Genomic DNA, 6,275 nt, shown 5'->3' on the forward strand with positions numbered 1-6,275 from the left:
AATCCACTTGTTCACGCAGCCGGCATCTCTTCTTTCTTCATCTTTGCTGTGCACAGGAAAAGGACCTGTGGTGACGTCACTGCGCTCATCACATGGTCCGTCACATGATCTATCACCATGATGTTGATCATGTGATGGATCATGTGATGAGCGCAGTGACGTCATCAAAAGGTCCTATTCCTCAAAGATGAAGACAGAAGAGAAGCCGGGCTGTGCAAACAAGTGGATTAAGGTGAGTTAAATTATTTTTTTATTTTTTTTAACCCCTCCAGCGCTATTGTACTATGCATTCTGTATTCAGAATGCTATTATTTTCCCTTATAACCATGTTATAAGGGAAAATTATACAATATACACAACACCAATCCCAAACTTCTGTGAAGAAGTTCGGGTTTGGGTACAAAACATGGCGATTTTTCTCATGCGCGTGCAAAACGCATTACAATGTTTTGCACTCGTGAGGAAAAATCGCGCATGTTCCCGCAACGCACGCGCATCTTTTTCCGCAACGCCCGTGTGAAACCAGCCTTAAGCACACCATTCAGTGTGTGCCTACTGCCTAAGGGTACTTTCACACTTGTGGCAGAGAATTCCGGCAGGCAGTTCCGTCGTCAGAACTGCCTGCCGGATCCGGTAATCTGGACGCAAACTGATGGCATTCGTCAGACGGATGCGGATCCGTCTGACAAATGCATTGAAAAACCGGATCCATCTGTCCAGTGTCATCCGGAAAAACGGATCCGGTATTCATTTTTTTTGCATTTTTAAAGGCCTGCGGATGAAAGCCGGATCCGGCACTAATACACTTCAATGGAAATTAATGTCGGATCCGGTATTCCGGCAAGTGATCAGTATTTTTGGCCGGAGAGAAAACTGCAGCATGCTGCGGTATTTTATCTATCCAAAAAACCTAAGAAGGACTGAACTGATGCATCCTGAACGAAAGGCTCTCCATTCAGAATGCATTAGGGTAAAACTGATCAGTTTTTTTTCCGGTATTGAGCCCCTAGGACGGATCTCAACACCGGAAAACAAAAACGCTAATGTGAGAGTACCATAAGACTCAGTTCTCCCTCCATCTGACAGCTCAGCGGTGTGCGGAGTACCCTGTACCCATATACTATGCCAGGATTGGCGGAGCGGGGTCCTGCTTCTGCCTGCTCCACTAAGCTAAGACAGCCGACATAAAGTATATTAGACAAATGTTATATAGGGGGTTAGGGACAACATATTAAAAATGACCATATTATAAAAATTTTGTTACTCTTTAATGTTTGTTTGTTTTTTGAAGTGATTTCATGGGGATAAAAACATCACTTCTAGCTTTTAGCTGTAAGGGCTCTTTCACACTTGCGTTCTTGTCTTCCGGCATAGAGTTCCGTCGTCGGGGCTCTATGCCGGAAGAATCCTGATCAGGATTATCCTAATGCATTCTGAATGGAGAGAAATCCGTTCAGGATGCATCAGGATGTCTTCAGTTCCGGAACGGAACGTTTTTTGGCCAGAGAAAATACCGCAGCATGCTGCGCTTTTTGCTCCGGCCAAAAATCCGGAACACTTGCCGCAAGGCCGGATCCGGAATTAATGCCCATTGAAAGGCATTGATCCGGATCCGGCCTTAAGCTAAACGTCGTTTCGGTGCATTGCCGGACCCGACATTTAGCTTTTTCTGAATGGTTACCATGGCTGCAAGGACGCTAAAGTCCTGGCAGCCATGGTAAAGTGTAGTGGGGAGCGGGGGAGCAGTATACTTACCGTCCGTGCGGCTCCCGGGGCGCTCCAGAGTGACGTCAGGGCGCCCCAAGCGCATGGATCATGTGATCACATGGATCACGTCATCCATGCGCATGGGGCGCTCTGACGTCATTCTGGAGCGCCCCGGGAGCCGCACGGACTGTAAGTATACCGCTTCCCCGATCCCCGCTCCTACTATGGCAACCAGGACTTTAATAGCGTCCTGGGTGCCATAGTAACACTGAAAGCATTTGGAAGACGGTTCCGTCTTCAAATGCTTTCAGTACACTTGCGTTTTTCCGGATCCGGCGTGTAATTCCGGCAAGTGGAGTACACGCCGGATCCGGACAACGCAAGTGTGAAAGAGGCCTAAGTCTATGAGAATTACAAATGTAGTACAAACATGCTTTTTTTTTTTTTTACGCTAGAGCTGTTGGGAAACTAAGAAATTACAGTACATTTCTATGGGAGTTATGAGTACAACTGAGCAAGTGTGCATGCTGGGAATTGTAGTTTGATCACAGCTGGAGGTTGCTGACCCCTGATGCTAGAGCACAGCATTATATTGATTTATGAAGCTATGTAACCCTTACAGTTCTGGAATGTAGTGGATAACACTGACATAACCGGACGGGGTTAAAAGCAGAGTGTGCTTGGCGTGCACGCTGACCTGCATTCCCTGGATTTTGTGTGACTGTCATGGCCCATAAACAGGTAGGAACTAGTGTTAGGGACCACTCCATAGAGGCCACCTTGACGTGGTGAGTGGCTTACTACGCTTTGGCCAAAATGTACACCAATGCCTCATCCAGCATGGAGGCAAATTGCTGGTTGTAGAGTGCTATCACATTTGTATATGTATTTCGCCATAGTGATGTGCACCTACATACAGGTTGTGCTGACCCAATTCCCCACATAATGCTGTCAGTGTTATCCTATACATTCCATACCTCTAAGGCAGGGATGGCTAACCTGCGGCTCTCCAGCTGTTGTAAAACTACAACTCCCACCATGCCATAATGTAGGCTGATAGCTGTAGGCAGTCTAGGCATGCTGGGAGTTGTAGTTTTGAAACAGCTGGAGAGCCTCAGGTTGGCCATCCCTGCCTTAGAGGTATGGAATGTATAGGATAACACTGACAGCATTATGTCAGTGTTATCCAGTACATTCCAGAACTGTAAGGGTTACATAGCATCATAAATCAATATAATGCTTTGCGACCCCAGCAGTACTGGGAGCTGCGCTGCGAGTCCACAGCGTGACACCCGCTCGTCCGAAATGATAGGCCTCCATGGTGGATGCCGTCATAGAATTCCGTTATGATCCATAGTAACAGAATCCATTACGAAATTCTTAGGCTAATTTTCCCACTAGCGTTAATATTTTCCGGTATTGAGATCCATCATAAGGTCTCAATACCGGAAAAAAACGCTTCCGTTTTCTCCCCATTGTCAATGAGGACAAAACGGAACTGAAGAGAACGGAATGCTTCAACATGCATTCTGTTCCGTTTGGTTGTGTTCTCATACCGGAGAGAAAACCGCAGCATGCTGCGGTTTGCTTTCCGTCCTGGGATGCGGAGCAAATCAATGCGAGGCAATGGGGACGGATCCGTTTTCTCTGACACAATAGAAAACGGATCCGTCCCCCATTGACTCGTAGGGAGGAGATGCAAAAGGCCAAGTTCACACTTCAATTATTTTGAGCCAAAATCAGGTGGTCAAAAACACAGAACAGGCGCAGATCTTTCCATCGTACCTGATCTCTGAGTCGGCTTCACTACTGCTTGTGGCTCACAATAACTGATGTGTGAACGGGGCCTTATATACAGATCAGTGCAAGGGTATGTCCACACATAGCGGAATCGCTTCAGAAAATTTCCTCAGTGAGGCCAGTGTCACATATGCGTCAGGGCCCGTTCACACAACCGCATTATTAGTCCGCATCCGGATTGGATGCGGACCCATTCATTTCAATGGGGCCGCAAAATATGTGGAGAGCAAACTGTGTGCTGGCGTCGTGCACATGACTCTCTCAGTTTTGCGCTCCGGCCGTGCGCATCCCACATTTTCCCTTCCGCAGGTTCCTCACTATGCAGAACGGACAAGATTAGGACATGCTTTATCTTTTTTGTGGGACTGCGGAACCGACATACGGATACGGACAGCACACGGTTTGCTGTTCACCTGCCGGAGGTCCGTGCCGCTAGTGTGAAAGTAGCCTTATTGTGCAAATTGTGTTTGGTTTTTTGCCATGATTACCAATTCGTTATTTGAATGCAGTGTGAATTGGCCCTGAACCAAATAACTTGTGACCTGTAAATGCCCTAAAGGACTGATGGTGGCGGTTATTTAACGTACGGCGGGATTCATGCAGCATCATGCTCACGGATACCGGAGTGCTGTATGCGCCATATTCCTGAAGGACGCAGCGCACCTTAAAAGCCGCAACCCCTTTTCTGACAACTAAAATAGCTGAAATAAATACGCCGTTCCACGCAAGCGCAATCCTTTACAACACAATTATACCAAAAAAACGGACATAATACTCCCCAGATGTAAGACTACAGCATAAACAGCTAGAATAGGAACGACATGAGAAATCTGCCATAGAAAAGATCCTCTGCTTCTCAGGGAAGACACCCACCCGGGAACAAGCATACACCATAAAGCCTCTGCGCTGCACGCACCAGGACGTTGTAAAATACATGTTTCTACACAATTTCTAGGAATAAGTTAGGACTGTAAAATACGTCCTAAAACTTGTCTTTCTACGGGTCACCTACTACAGTGGAATTGCAAACGTGTCCAGGCAGCTGTATTACAACATACATATCACAGGTTACCTTGCAGGTGCACAGACGCCGTGTAACCGCTGAATGACTACATTACGCCGCTCTAACTCTTCACAACCCGCCCACATACTGTCCCCAGGAGAAAGTGGCCAATGAGAGCGCGGATAACATCTGTTTCGGCGGCTGGTTCCTGTCAGAGGAGCGCTGTGATTGGCCACACGCGGTGCGGGGACGGTTGGAGTTCTATACAGTTGCTGTTTGTGTACATTGTTTGGTACATTGTGCGGGAGGAGAGGGGACGGAGCGGGGCGGGATGGGGTTGCAACTTCTGGGATGAAACCCTAATGGGAAGTAGTCCTCTACAGGTGGCATTGTGGCCCGCTAGATGTCTAGCCCTGGTGTCCTATGAATGCTATGTTATATGGCGTGTATAAGGCTGGCTGAAGAGTCCACTATGGCGCACCATGCCTTGTTGCTATATGCAACTAGTAATTATGATTATTACAAAGTGTAATGAGTGTGCGGTGATCTCTACACATAGGAGGTAGATTTATTAAAACTGCTGTAAAGTAGAACTGGCTTAGTTGCCCCTGGCAACCAATCAGATTCTGCCTTTCATGTTCCACAGGAGCTATGAAAGATGGAATCTGATTGGTTGCTAGGGGCAACTAAGCCAGTTCTACTTTACACCGCTATTGATAAATCTGCCCCAAAATGTCCTAGAAAGGTAACCACTAATGACCCAAAACCTCTTTGAATCTGGAGCAGTTGGTGTTCGGACCAGACTTACATTGCCTGTACACGCTGTGACTTTTGGTACTTCACTCCTTTCCTGCAAATTGTCCTGCATTTTGCGGTCCGTTTTTTGTGTGCGTCACCAGTACTTAGCCAAAAACGGATAAATCGATGTGCTGTAATTGTTGCGCAGTTACATGGCGGGCACTTGTTCCAAAGGTATACCATACACATGTAGAGGCACTTTTAACTCTATTTTCATATAGTGCAATACTACTGGTTGCCTTCTCTTGAAGAAAATCTGTAATAGAAATTGACCAGAAGTGTGGATTTTAAATGCACAGCATTTGAATCTAGGGCTCATGCACGTGACCGTAAGGCCTCTTTCAGACGAGCGAGTTTACCGCACGGGTGCAATACGTGACGTGAACATACACCACCCGCACTGAATCCTGACCGATTCATTTCAATGGGGCTGTGTACATGAGCGATGTTTTTCATGCATCACTACTTGTGCGTTGCGTGAAAATCGCAGCATGTTCTTTATCCTGCGTTTTTCACGCAACGCAAGCCCCATAGAAGTGAATGGGGCTGCGTAAAAATCGCATCCGCAAACAATTGCAGATGTAATGCGATTTTCACGGATGGTTGCTAAGGAGATGATAATAAATAGGGATGAGGTCCATGACATGGTTATAATGGAAAATAATAGCATTCTTTAATACAGAATGCTTAGTAAAATGTCCCTTGAGGGTTAAAAAGTAATTACCTCATCCACTTGATCGCCCAGCCGTTATTGTCTTCTTTCTTCTTCTTGCAGGACCTGCAAAAGTACCTGCGCTAACGTCATCGCGCTCACCCCGTGGTAAGCGTGGTGACATCGTCGCAGGTCCTGCTGAATGAAGATAGAAGATCCTTGGTGGTTGCAGACTCAGATAGGTACGCAGCTTGGTGGGTACAAATAGTGGCGCACAGCTTAGTGGTTGCAGACTCAAGTACGCAGCTTGGTGGG

At 46.8% G+C, this 6,275-nt stretch overlaps 1 protein-coding gene across 2 annotated transcripts in view; it reads right to left on the bottom strand.

Moving 5' to 3' along the window:
• LOC121001736 (polyamine-modulated factor 1-binding protein 1-like) overlaps window positions 1-4,643 on the bottom strand; it is a 370,872-nt gene extending 366,229 nt beyond the window's left edge. For both annotated transcript variants that reach the window (XM_040432927.1, XM_040432926.1), the window contains exon 1: window positions 4,580-4,643. The gene's annotated coding sequence lies outside the window, so the exon portion shown is untranslated. The remainder of the gene's footprint in view (window positions 1-4,579) is intronic.
• Between the last annotated feature and the right edge of the window lie 1,632 nt (window positions 4,644-6,275).

Source organism: Bufo bufo, chromosome 5 (genome assembly GCF_905171765.1).
Source record: "Bufo bufo chromosome 5, aBufBuf1.1, whole genome shotgun sequence".
NCBI lineage: Eukaryota > Metazoa > Chordata > Amphibia > Anura > Bufonidae > Bufo > Bufo bufo.